General features: G+C 38.7%; 1 protein-coding gene across 1 annotated transcript in view; it reads left to right on the top strand.

Moving 5' to 3' along the window:
* The window catches only part of LOC103806929 (probable ATP-dependent RNA helicase DDX10), a gene marked incomplete at its 5' end in the record, with an annotated part of 119,423 nt that overhangs the window by 80,443 nt on the left and 25,741 nt on the right, over positions 1-13,239 (top strand). The gene's annotated exons all lie outside the window — the stretch shown is intronic.

The raw sequence follows: 13,239 nt of genomic DNA, 5'->3' as shown, positions 1-13,239 counted from the left end.
TCCTCCACAGAAGGACTCTTCACACTCTTCCCCCGCTCCAGAGTGGGTTCCCTCCCATGGGAGACAGACAGTCTTCCATGTACTTCTCCAGCCTGAGTCCTTCCCATGGGCAGCAGTTCTTCACAAACTGCTCCAATGTGGGTCCTTTCCACCAGGTGCAGTTCTCCAAACAGGCTGCTCCCATGGCATCACAGGTCCTGCCAGTAAACCTACTCCAGTATAGGCTCCTCCTTCCATGGGGACTCAGGTCCTGCCAGGAGCCTGCTCCAGCATGGGCTTTTCACAGGGTTGCAGCCTCCTTCAGGGATCCATCTGCTCCAGCCTGGGGTCCTCCACAGGCTACAGATGGGTCTTTGCTCCCTCATGGACCTCTATGGACTGCAGTGGGACAGGTGCGTCACCATGGTCTTCATCATGGACTGCATGGGAATCTGGCCTGGGGTCTGGAGCACCTCCTTCTCTTCTTTCTTCACTGACCTCAGTGTCTGCAGGGCTGTTTCTCACATATTCTCACTCCTCTCTCTAGCTGCAGTTGCACAGTTTTTCTTCTTTCTTCTTAATGTTATCCCAGAGGCACTACCACCATTGTTGATGGCCATGGCCTTGTCCAGTGGTGGGTGCATCTTGGAGCCACTGACATTGTCTCTGCTGACAGGGAGGGAAGCTTCTAGTGGCTTCTCACAGAAGCCCCTGCTGTAGTTTCCCCCACTACCAATACCTTGCCATGCAAACCTAATTCAAGGTCCCAGCTGACAGATGTAAAGCAAAGAAAGATCTAAAAGTAGAAGAGGTAAAAATAAAGGTTGGGAAGCTGTCTGAATGATCTTACAAGCAACAAATTTATGCTGAGCTCTACCAGTTAGGTTTGCTGTAGTTGTTAGTTCAGACTGTGACCCAGAGAGAGTTCACAGAAAAGCAAGGTGTCATGCTGAAAAAACATGCATTTAAAATTTTTAGAAGTCAATCAAAAATTGACATGTCCTTAAAATTGGTTGATATGGCCAGAATGCTTGGATTTAGCCCTTGGCAGAAGGGCCAGATCCACTGTTTCAGCCTCAAGACAGGAAGACAAATTATTGGTGAACTTTGAAGATAATTTACTTAGAAGCTTGTTGGAAATGTACAGCTGTGTGATACATTGCATAGTTGGTGGAAGGACTTTTGATGTCGTAGTGTTGCGTCACAAAAAGGCATTTTCTAGTGAGTGTATTTGTGGGGGGAATTCTATCCAGTCCCCTCTGTTGCCAGTGAATGCTGAGTTCATCTGTATTATTGGCAGAAAAGACAGGCTTGTGTGTTTAATTTCCCTTTCACAGAGTTGCAATATGGACATAGGTGAGGAATAAACCTTGTGTGGCACTTTGCAGCATGCTGGCTTCTCTGTGCAAGTGTGTTCATAAAAGACCAGATAGCCATTGCTCTTCTGAGAGTTGTCTACTCTGATTGCTGTGGATTGAAAGCACTTTATGGATAGTCAGTGAGGGATCATTGCAAGTTCATGCTGTAGTTCTCCCTGTGCTGTTTTTAATGGCTCCATTCTCATATTTAGTAATGCCAGTGGTATTGAAAATATTCAGAGAACACCTAAACATAGAGTGAGAGATTTGTGCAGATAGTATTAGTGACTTCTGATCCAGCAGTTAAAAGAGGAATGCTGTTAATTAGCTCTGCTTAAAAAGGAATTGATATACTTAATTCATTAATACAAATCCATGAGATTAGTTTTCCAGGTGCTAAAGAAAATCTGCTGTATTGTTTGTTCTGATAGGCATTTCAAAGACAATTCCCTGTATAATTCATTAGACATAGCATTAAACCCAGTCTTGGGTTGAAATTGTTTTTAGAGTTTTACAGATTTTGTATTTTTACAGATTGCTAATTGCATTTGAGTGTCAGACACTGAATGAATTAAACATCCAGAAGGCTTCTTGGAGGAACCTAAAGAGCATTAACAAGATTAATACAGCCTACATATGTAAAAGTGTGTGGGGTTGTGGGGCTTTTTTTATGATCTGTTGTTTTGGGGGGTTTCTGGGGTTTGTTTTGGAGAGGCTTTTTTTTTGTTTTGTTTTGTTGCGGGTTTTTGCTATGTTACTGAGAGCATTCACGTTAGCATCAAAGTACTTCAGACTTCTGAAGTGATAACCCTTTGTATGACTGCCTAGAAGATATGTAGCAAAAAGTATCAAAGTATTTCAGACTTCTGAAATGATAACCCTATGTATGACTGCCTAGAAGATATGTAGCAAAATATCTCTGCACTTGTTAAAAGATCGTTAAATGACTATTAGTTTGTATAAATTGCTGTGTCATACAAGGTTCTGATCTGTCCAAATAAGCAGGTATTGACTTAATGCAAGGATCAGTTTGTGGTCACCTGAGACCCATATTCTTGTAGAGCTTTTCCTTATGTTAAGATCTGTGAATATAAGGATGGATTTCTCTGTTAAAGGATGTGGTTTCTGCTTCTGATTTTTAGCTTTGTATGTTAGCAAGAAGAATCAGAAAAACCTTGTTCAGTTCTGATTGCTGGTAGTCAGAACAAAGGCAATGGCTGACTCAGGAGCCTGTTACTCATTTATGGATAATGCCTAGTGAAGTCTGTTCCAGATTGTGAATGGTACACCAGTTTTGGATCAGATCAGGAAACCCATTTGGAGAAAAGAGGTAGAGCAAAGTGATTTTGCACGGGGTCAGGGAGAGCCCCAGGGTGGGATAGAACAGAAGCAGCATTGGTCTGAATGGATCTGCACTTCCAATTGCCAGATTGAAACTAGGAGAGTGATTCACCTAATCCTTGCTGATGTTCTGTGTTAGTAGCATCTGCTTAGCATCTCGGCCTTCCAGAGAAAGGCAAAGTGCAATGTAAGCTTTCTAGCCAGCTTGGATTATTGCATAATTAGTTTTAGTTCCTACTCTAATCTGGTACAGCAACTGCTACAGATCATGCTGTTGTTGCTATCTCATTATAAGCCTAAAGGTATGATAATAATAATAATAAAGTAGTAGTAATAATAGTAGACCGGTTCTTGTAAACACTGTATTTTCCCTGTGTGTGAAAAATGCTGCTGTAGTCTTTTGGTTTCACCTATTCTGTGTCTTCTGGCTACAGTCTGAGCAGCAGGGTCTCAGGAGGAAGAGCATGCTATTTCTTCAACAAGTAGTGGCAGCAAGATTTTTCCTGGTTGCTCTAGCCGTAGATTCGTAGAATGGTTTGGGTTGGGACATTAAAGATCACCTAGCTCCAAACCCCCTGCTATGAGCAAGGACACCCTCCTCTAGACCAGGTTGCTCAGTATCCAACCTCTCTAGACCAGGTTGCTCAGGGCTCTATCCAACCTGGCACGGAACAATTCCAAGGGTGAGAAATCCACAACTTCTTTGGGCAACCTGTTCTGGTTCTCTGTGCCACCTGTTCCAATAAGTATGGAAGTATTTCAGAAAAGGAGGGTATTCTTGTACTTATGTCTGCTGTTGGACAAAGATGATTTGGCCATGCTGAAAGGTTTATATTGTAAATAAATGGTCCTGCAGTTTTATAATTTTTAATGGATATAATCTAGACCACAAAGCAAACTGCAGCTATTTTCAGTATGAAAGGTGTTTGATGTTATATTCATCCAGAATATGCACAAGATAATAGCTTCACTCAGCAACAAATTGAAATTTTGAGGTTTGACTTTGTTTGTTTGATTGATTGATGGATTGATTGATCTGCTGTCTTTGAGATTTTAAGTAAGACTTGTACCTTGTCCCTCTACACACTGATCTCTAAATTACCATGGGTAGTAAGATAGATTGATAGCACCTTTGAAGCTGTGTGAATATGGTGCCATCCTTGGAAAGGCACTTTTAACTCAAGCGTTTTTCAGATATTTGAATTACAGGCTCTATACTAGAGTGGAATTAAGAAAATGAGCTATTTGCCCTGATATGTTTCATTTTCAAACAAAATCACACAGCGTCTTTTCAGAACATTTTGCTCTCTTCCTGGCTCTTAATTATTGGCATCTTCAAGCATCAAATAGATTTATAGCTACTTGAGTTATTCATTCATAACCCTCTCCATTCAGTGGAAATATTTTCAGTCAGTTTTTGCTTTTAGACAGCTGTATAATGCTGAAGATGTCAGCACAGAAGTCTTTGTGCCCATCAACCATTACAGCTACAATTTTTCTGTTGTCTACATGCATTTTAAATAAGATATTTGTAAGCAAAGATAATGAGTTGCTCTTGGAAAATTGTGACAAAGGCTGGTGATAAACTACTTTTATATTGCAATACCAATAACCATGTAAAGGAGCAGGAGATCTTGAACGATCTTGAAGGAGCAGGAGATGTCCTCTGTAATTCTAGTCATATTCTACAAACTGGCCCTACAACAGCTTTCTCACTGGAGCTGCTAAACCAGATGAGTCTGCCTGAAGTCTAATTGAGGGTATTTCTAGAGCACTCATTGCTGGTGAATGTGTTATTTAAAATAGTAGTATGTGAGTCTTCATTTTTAAAACGCCATTTTGCTTTGAATTCTGGAAGGCTATTCCTTGCATGCTACCTTGATAAGTTAATAAATTGTTATCCAGTATTTTAGACTATCTAAGTCTTGCAGACCTTGTGACTGTACTACTGAGTGCCTCATGATCTTTTAGCATGTTTTCCTCACAGCAGTCTGCCTCCAGGGTTTACTTCTGTTCGCATGTGCAGGCAGGAGCAGAGGAACACACTGAGTGAATTCCTTAGACTTTGTTTCTGTCTTTTGGCTGGATCAGAGATTTGAGTTGGTTTTCCCAAACATCAGGCTAGGTACTTGCTTGCTTGACAGTCTTTCCTCTTTCTTATCTGAAAGGCTTCTAAAAAGCTTAAAAAAAGATGGAATTAAAAAGAAATTACAATGCATACATGATGTGATGGTGGTGCAAGCATTTCCTTCAGTAACTGTAGGCTAGGTCAGGTTGCTGCTGCTCTCTGCATCAGTTGCTGGTAACATCCTCCTCCTCTTGAGAGGTGTTTCCAAAGGTGTTTTCCAGGCCATATTGCTACGCAGAAGGTATCAGAATTCTGACTTTAAAACCTGTGTAGATTACAATTAAAAATGCAGGCATGGATTATGGTGACTTCATGAAAGCAAGAAATGTTTTTGTGAATGTGTTAAATCCTTTCCTGCTATAATAGTATATAGTCTTCGTAGCTTTTCATTAATTGATTGACACTGTTCTTATGGCACTGAATTATGGCAGTAAAGTTTGCATATCATAGTGTGTCAGTCCAGCAAAATAGAAAAATCATGGTACTAAACCTGCACAACAGAGTCTCATTTGGATAGTTAAATTGCAGAGATGTAGAAAATGCTGCTGCAGTGCTTGAAACAAATAGTCTGAAGGCTGTGGATACAGAGGGGCAGCTTCTGTAGTATGTATGAAGGAGAGGACAGAGGATGATGGGCTGTAACTTCTGCTTTACTGTTTTACCTGAAACATTCTGAACTTTTCCTTTGGAAGAGAGGATTCTTTGAAGTTCTTCAGGGAAGTCATACCACTTGAAATTGTGGTACTTTTTGCTGTTTGTGAGGCATCCTCATGAGTCATCTTTTCTAGAAATGGTTTTTAAAAGGCAGTAGGACAAATTGCATAGGAATATTCTTTATAATAATCAGGCACTATCCAGTAGTTTGAAGAACACCTGAATTTTTTTTCTTTTTTGGCCATTGCGTATCAATTTTCTAAGTTTATTCATCTATTGGTTGCCTCCATTCTTATAGCTTTGAAAGATATTTAAAATGAAAAATTCTGTCCTAACACACTACTGGAGCTAAGACCTTGACTTCATGGAAGCTCTTTAAATGCATTTTTAAAAAGAAAACCTGAATGTAGTTTTCAGGGTTTTTTGTATCTCTAGACTTTAATTTTACAGAAGTCAATAGTAAGTATTAGTTTGAACAGTAGCAGGCTGGGCTTTCTCTAAATCAAAGTCTTCATGTATTATATGCTTTTGTAAAAAAAATATTTTAGAGTAGTTTAATGCTAGTAATAGAGCTGTCACTGGACAAAAATGTTGTTTCGTTAGTTGAAAATGGTCTTGAAAAGCAATTAAAGTAATTCATACCGATGACATCTGTTTCCATGGTCAAGTGGTTAGAGAGGCTATCAAAACTGTATTAGTAAACTGCATTTAAAAGAATCACAATGTGATATATTGATTTGGTTTCTGTGATTGGGTCATTAAAATGGGACTAAAATTAAAAGCAAGTTATTTATATATGTCTTAATATAGTAATGATGCATTTCAGTATTAATTTTTGTTTGTGACTTTCTGCTTTCTCTGGAAGCTGAAGTTGGAATATTTTGCTGAGGATGACTTAAAGTCTGTCAGAGATATCTCATGGGCACATTTTGCTCTTGGGTTCAGGATTCAACCAATCACCAGATTTTTTTATTTATTAGTCCCTTTCCCTCAGAATCATTAAGGTTGGGGTTAATTTTTTTTTTGTTCTGAAATTAGAGGGACAACATCCTCTGAAAACGTCTGTCTGAAAGTTCTTAGCTTTCCTGAGAACTAGGAAAAATTTTGCTGAGGCATTTTATAGTTGTGGGTTTTGGTACTTTGCAGGATCTGAGGTTTCTCTTGTAAAGTTTTGCCAAGTGTTCTAGTGTATGGCAGCAAGGTTGTTAAGGAGTGGTTGTCTACCCCTTCCATTCCTGTGTTAGTTGAATTTTCAGTGCTATCTAGATTTTTGGTTTCGAGCAATTAGATTGTTTCTGCATAATAAAAGGTAAAGATGTTGTCGCTGTAGTGGTGTTTCTGACATGGTACTGCTTGTAAATACTCTTGTTCTGGATGTCATACTCACTGTTTGGGTGGTATCAGAGTTTAAATAAAAATTATAACCAGTTGCCTTGGATTTTCTGTACTCTAATCTCAATTACCTAAAACCATACTCAGAGCAGGTGCTTCGATCTCCCTCTTTTCCCATTACATATATATATTATCAGACAAGAAAAAAGCTGAAATGATCAATCTCTAGATTATTTTTGTGTATTGGTAGGTGATTTCTTGTTGATGTTGAAAACCTGAGCACTCTAAAAGTATTTGTTTCTTCTGTTGTTGTGATTTTGCCTCTTTAGATTCGGCTCCAGTTGAAAAGAATGCAAAACGATCAGGTCTACAGAGTAGCACTTTCTGGAAATAAAGAGAAAACATAATTGTAAAGTGAGCAGCTTGATGCTGATGTATTTAGTTGAAGGTGTTGCTGTAGCCTTCAGTCATCCAAATGTTGTCCTGAGTATTTTTTAAATAAAAGATTCTTTTTGCATATGTCCTTAAGGCAGTTACATTAATCATAACTGCGCTGAAACAGTTGTGTGCTGGCAACAATTTACGTTTATTTTTCTTATATGGGATGTTCATAAAAAACCTACTCTGTATCATATTTCTTAGAGTATTGAAATAATACATCCACTAATTCTTGTAGCTACCTTTTCAGTGAAACACAATGGGCCTTCTAGCAGAGAAGTTTCTACCTGGCACCATCTGAGCAGTGGATTGACTAGGTCATGTGGTGGCTAAGGATTAAGATTTCTTAAAATGAAGTAAAATATCCTTCTATTTTTAAATAATTTTTTTTTTAGTCTTAAATCATAGACCATTTAATAGGGATGACTTAGAGCACAGCCAAAACCATCTGAACAACAAAATGGGGCAGGTCTCCTGTGTACAGGGTACTTTCAGAGAAAGAGTGGTTGAAAGCACAGCCTATCTCAGATATTCCAGATGGGTTTTGTAACTTGAATTTATAGTTTTCTTCCTATCTTTCAGCAAAGAGACTAAATGAAAAAAATGACCTGGTGATTTTATTTTTTTAATCCAAAACATTTGCAATGAGCCCATCATTTGTCAGGTTGTACACTGATTTCTAGGCATATAGCTGTTTTCTTTCAGCAAGTCAGTGTAAGTACTGTTTCCATTATGGAACTGGCCTATGTGTTTAGAAAAAGTATTCGAAACTTAAACAACTTGTGACAAAGCCATGAGAAATTTGATCCTGAAGATGCCTGCAAGTATTTTTTAATTATCTGTGCATAAGAGCGTGCTCTAGTAATTAACATTTATAATTAGGATTTGTTTGAAAAGTCTATACTTACTCAGGTAATTAGCTAAGAACAGTTGAGGCTAGTCGTCTTTTGAGCATCATCTAAGCAAGGATTAAAGGTAGGGCACTATAGATAATTTTTTAAAATTTTACACACAGAACAACACCACTTGAATAGGCACAGAGCAAAAGGAGTGAAATTCTAGGCTTCTCTGTAAGCTGTAACCTGGCCAGTGTGATACAACCTCAAATTCAAGTGCTTTGTCTTCACTAGATTTTAGAAGTCATTTAGATTGGAAATTAGATCAGCTATGTGTAATATCTGATAGTTGATATTCCCATTTTAGCACTTAAAACCGTCTTTAACATCCTGAAATGTTGCAAGAAGCTACTGTTTTAACAAGCCAACAGCTCTTGGAGTGAGGATGCAGTCAGGATTAGCTTCATGTAGGAGAACATAGGCACATGACATGTTTTGCAACACATGACTGTTTTATGCTTTCACGTAGAGCAGATTAATTCAAATACACCTGTTTCCCTGACCCAATCCTATCTGGAAATTGGCTGCTTTCTGCTTATAACTTACCTTACAAATGTTGATTACTGATGGAGAGATGTCAGTTCATTTAATCAACAATGAGTTGGCAGATATCTTGCTAGTCTTGTGACATAAAATTGCTGCTGACCATCTATAGGCGTGCTAGACCTTGCAGTAGTGTTAGGTAAGCTCACTTCTGCCTGAAGGTAACTGAAGCAGTTGCATGTTCTTCTGCATTGGATCATAGGGGTTCCCATCTTACTGTGGTTCAGCTTCAGATAGGGTAAAACTCTATAAAAATATCTATAAAAAGATACTTTGTTTGTTGAAAGTTATGTTTATCTCTGGTTGGAAGTATTCCTGGAGAAATAAGCATGATGATTTAAATTAGGGTGGATAATAAATTTAGTTTTGTTTCTTGTATGTGAGTTCATTGGCATAATCAGTCTTTTCAGCCTTTCTGTTGTAACCTGCTGGATTTTCTTTTGTATACTTGCTGTAAATATTATAACTACCTGAGTGTAGGAAAACATCTAATTGGTGTAGCTGTGCAATATTCTCTAAATACCTGATGGATGACATAGTAAATCACTTCTCTTATTCACAGTCTAAACTGAAGGTAATTGAATTTAAAAGAATAACAGAACAGGTAATTAAAAGCAATAAAGAAATCTTGAAAACGTCTTATGCCAGCATGGGTTATTTCTGTTAAATGGGCAAGCAAATTAGTAATGATAATCGTGGAGGTGTTAGTGAAACATTTGGTAAACTACAAAAGCATGAAAGGGTGCAGTATAGGTGCAGCTCACTTTGTCTTAGCCAGTTATTTTTCTTTAACATCAGGAAAATCCCTATGGTCAATGTGCAGAGGGAACATCAGGCTTCCATATGGCATCTGTGAGGGACACAGGCTGTCATTTTTGAAACAGTGTGAACTTCACTTGACCCTCGCTCTCTAGTGCTTCATATTATTTTAGCAATTCCAGCCTGTGCATGCATAGCTGCAGTGAGCAATTCCACTTAATTCTTTGTTTCTGAAAATAAGAAAAACAATGAGCATTGAGTCTCTCACAAATGTGTGTAGCCTGCTGAAAAAATCGTATCATAGAATGGCTTGGGTTGGATGGGCCCTTTAAAATCATCTCATTTCAACCCCTTTGTTATGGGCAGAGACACCTTCCACTACATGTGGTTGCTCAGAGCCCCATCCAGCCTGGTCCCAAACACTTCCAGAGGTGGAGCATCCACAACTTCCCTGGGAAACCTGTTCCAGTGCCTCACCACCCTCACAGTAAATAATTTCTTCCTTATCTAATATAAACCTCTGCCCTCTTTCAGTTTAAAGTAATTCCCCCTTATCCTACAAGCCCTTGTCAAAACTCCCACTCCAAGTTTCTTGTAGGCCCCCTTCAGGTACTGAAAAGCCACAGTAAAGTTTCTCAAAGCCTTTTCTTCCCCAGGCTGAACAACCCAAACTTTCTCAGCCGTTCCTCATAGGAGAGGTGCTCCAGCCCTCTAATGTTCTTCATGGCCCTCATCTGGCCTCGTCACAACAGGTGTGTGTCTTTCCTATGCTGAGGACCCTAGAGCTGGATGCTGCACTCTCCTGAGAGCATAGTAGAGGAGCAGAATCACCTCCCTTGGCCTGCTGGCCACACTCCATGTGATGCAGCCCAGGATGTGGTTGGCTTTCAGTGAGGTACAGGGAGTTGAACATGCACACATGATAACACTATTGCTGTGTGCATATCACCATTCAGACAGAAAAATAAATCAGCATCCTCTCAGTGTTGGAAATGTTCCAGAATTAACTGCCATCAACTACAGTTTTGTACAAATGTGCCATGATGACTCTTATTTTTTCCTCTTATACCCATCTGTATAATTACTCTGTTTAGGCCATTAATTTAACCTTACAAACAATGCAGGGATTTAAGACTGATAAGCTGAAACCTCTTCAGACTCATTGCAGCATATACAATATATTGATTCTTGCCATTCTACCTATATTGGATAGAAAATAAAATTCATAAATAAGTTACCTGCAAGTGGTGCACTTTGGAAAATCTCCATTTCAGTTTTGTCTTTATTCCGCGTCAACTTAATGAACCACATTTGTTCAAATTCAGAGGTGTCAGTGGAGCAAGAGCAAGAACGTTTTGGCACAGGAGTTCTATGTCTCGTAGTCACTGACTCTATTTAGCATGCAGGAGGTTTATTGTTTTTCACTTTTCATTCTTTCCAAAAGCTATTGAATATAATTTGGTGCATCTTCATTTCCAAGTAAGTGTTAACACAGTGAAAGTGACTGCAGTGTGCATTAAGCAAGCCACATCAAAGCACCGAATAGAGGGAAAAGGTGAGGAGGGATAGGAAAATAAGAAGAAATCTGACAAACTTCTTATGCAGAATTCTCTCCAGGAAGGTTCTAGATTGAAATGCTAAGTGTTTCACATTTGCAAAATGAAATTAATCTTGAAATACAGGACACCGTATGTCTGTAATAAAATGGATTTTATATTTTAGCAATGAAGCGCAAAACAGCAACGCTAGAACCAGAATAGCTTTCCAATATTTGCATTTCTTCTTATATTAATTTTTTTATGGTAGTTCTCAATTTATCCACATGTGTCTTTAAAGTATTTTACCTCCTCTTATTTGTGTGGGTATGTATATCCAGTATTTCGGCAGCGTGTGCTCACAATCTGTTTGTTATAGGAAATATGTAATCAAGAAATACTATGAAGACTCATCTTTCAGGTTACCATCTATACAAAATCTTGGCTTCTTGGAAATTTGTAGTAAGTGCTGTATATTTTGTTGTCTGTGACTCATCTGTTCAAGATTCTTGTTTGCACAATTCAATACACACAAAAAGTGTTAGAATTTTTTTGTACTAATACGTAGCCATGCCCAACATACTAGTCTGAAAAGCAAGGGGCATTTACATGTATTGAAAAGCACATACAAAATCAGAATTCTCTTTTAGTACAGATTATTTCAGAGATATAAAAAAAGACAGTTTAAACACAGTTTGTGCTGAATTAGTACAGAAGCTTTAACAGGTTTAACATTCTACCTATCCAATTTTCAGGAAGTGGAGTGAAATTGCTCAGATAAATCTGCAAATCGTAGTTTCTTTTCTTGGATTCTAAGCAGGTTTTTTGCTAGCAGGAAAATAGCTTTCTGCTCTTCCAACAGAGCTATTTTTCCAACAGACAGTTACTATCAGCTTCTACTTAATACTCGTTAGCCAGTAAATCTGTGTTTGTGCATTTGATTGAAATCAAAGAAGAAGTAGTGCAGAATCTGTAAATATGGATGTGCTGGTTCCAGGGAAGTTTGGTTTGGATTGTTCTGAGAAGGTATTTATTCATATCTGAATGTGAATGCTATGGTACTAAGCTCTATTAATAAAAGCTGTTTCTTGAAAATCTAGAAAGAGTAACCTTTGAAGAAAAACATTATAATGGCAAAAAGAAACCCAACCAACAACCCAACCACAAAAACACTCTTCTGTCACAGTGTCAGTACATTATTCTCATAGGTTTCTGGAAGCTCAAAGCACTGAATCCTTTGAGCTGAACTTTCCCTGTTTGAGAAGTACTATTTGGTTTTGGTAATGTACTGTGCCAGTTAAATATAGTTCCATTTCTTGCTTGAGACTAATTTGAAGCAGTTCATTTTTTTGCATGGAATATTTAGAGGGACAGCACTTGATAATTTTGCTGCAGGACCCAGCAGGTTTTTGTTCGATGAGTGGTCCTTCATGCTCACAAGGCTGAGATCCTGAATTTAATAGGCAAGGGGAATTTGCCTGTCAGAAAAAAAGCAGTAGGGAGGACCTGGGTACATGGGTGGGCTTATCCTGCTAAAAGGATTTCTTCTGCCTGAGGGGAACAACATGTCATTTGACAGTTTCGCCTTCACAGTGGCCGTGGTTGAGATGAACCCAAACGAGCTGTGGAGTATACCACAACCCATGGCACAATTCAGAATCAGGGTCAATAGGGAAAGCATATGTGGCTTTCATAGCTGGGCAGCAGACTGATAGCTTAGAGGGCTGCTGTGGTGCACTTCCATGACTGTTTTGGGAAACAGACATCTAAGAGAGAGGAGACCTTTAGAGTAGTTAGGACTTCTGCCTTCTGAGCTTCATCTGGGTGCATATTTGTGTTTCTCATTTGTGACAGTAGGGCCTTAGGAAGATTCTTTAAATGTGACATATTGTGGGAACATACAGAGGAAGTAAGACCTCATCTTCTTAGTGGTGAGATATCCTTAGACCAAAATATAGGAATTGTGGAATGTGAGGGTTGGTCTGATTCATCAGAGATGTCCACAAATCTCTTTGGTTGTTTTGGAGTTTTTTGATAATTTATTTCCTGACAAAACCAAGAATCTATGCCCTGTATCACCCATTGATCTCATTTATCAGCTTATTGTCACTGGGAGTAGTGTGTGGGGTGCTGAAATGGGTTGCCAGCGAGGGGCTGAACCCCTCAGAGAGATTGGTTGTGTTCAGCAGTGGTGCCTCTTCATCACAGCAGCAAAGAGAAGTTATGGAACAGTGACTTGAATTATGATGTACTTTTTTAAAAAAAGCATGTACAAA

The sequence above is a fragment of the Acanthisitta chloris genome, unplaced genomic scaffold (assembly GCF_000695815.1).
Source record: "Acanthisitta chloris isolate BGI_N310 unplaced genomic scaffold, ASM69581v1 scaffold2368, whole genome shotgun sequence".
Classification (NCBI taxonomy): Eukaryota; Metazoa; Chordata; class Aves; order Passeriformes; family Acanthisittidae; genus Acanthisitta; species Acanthisitta chloris.
This window is presented reverse-complemented; position numbering and strand designations above follow the sequence as displayed.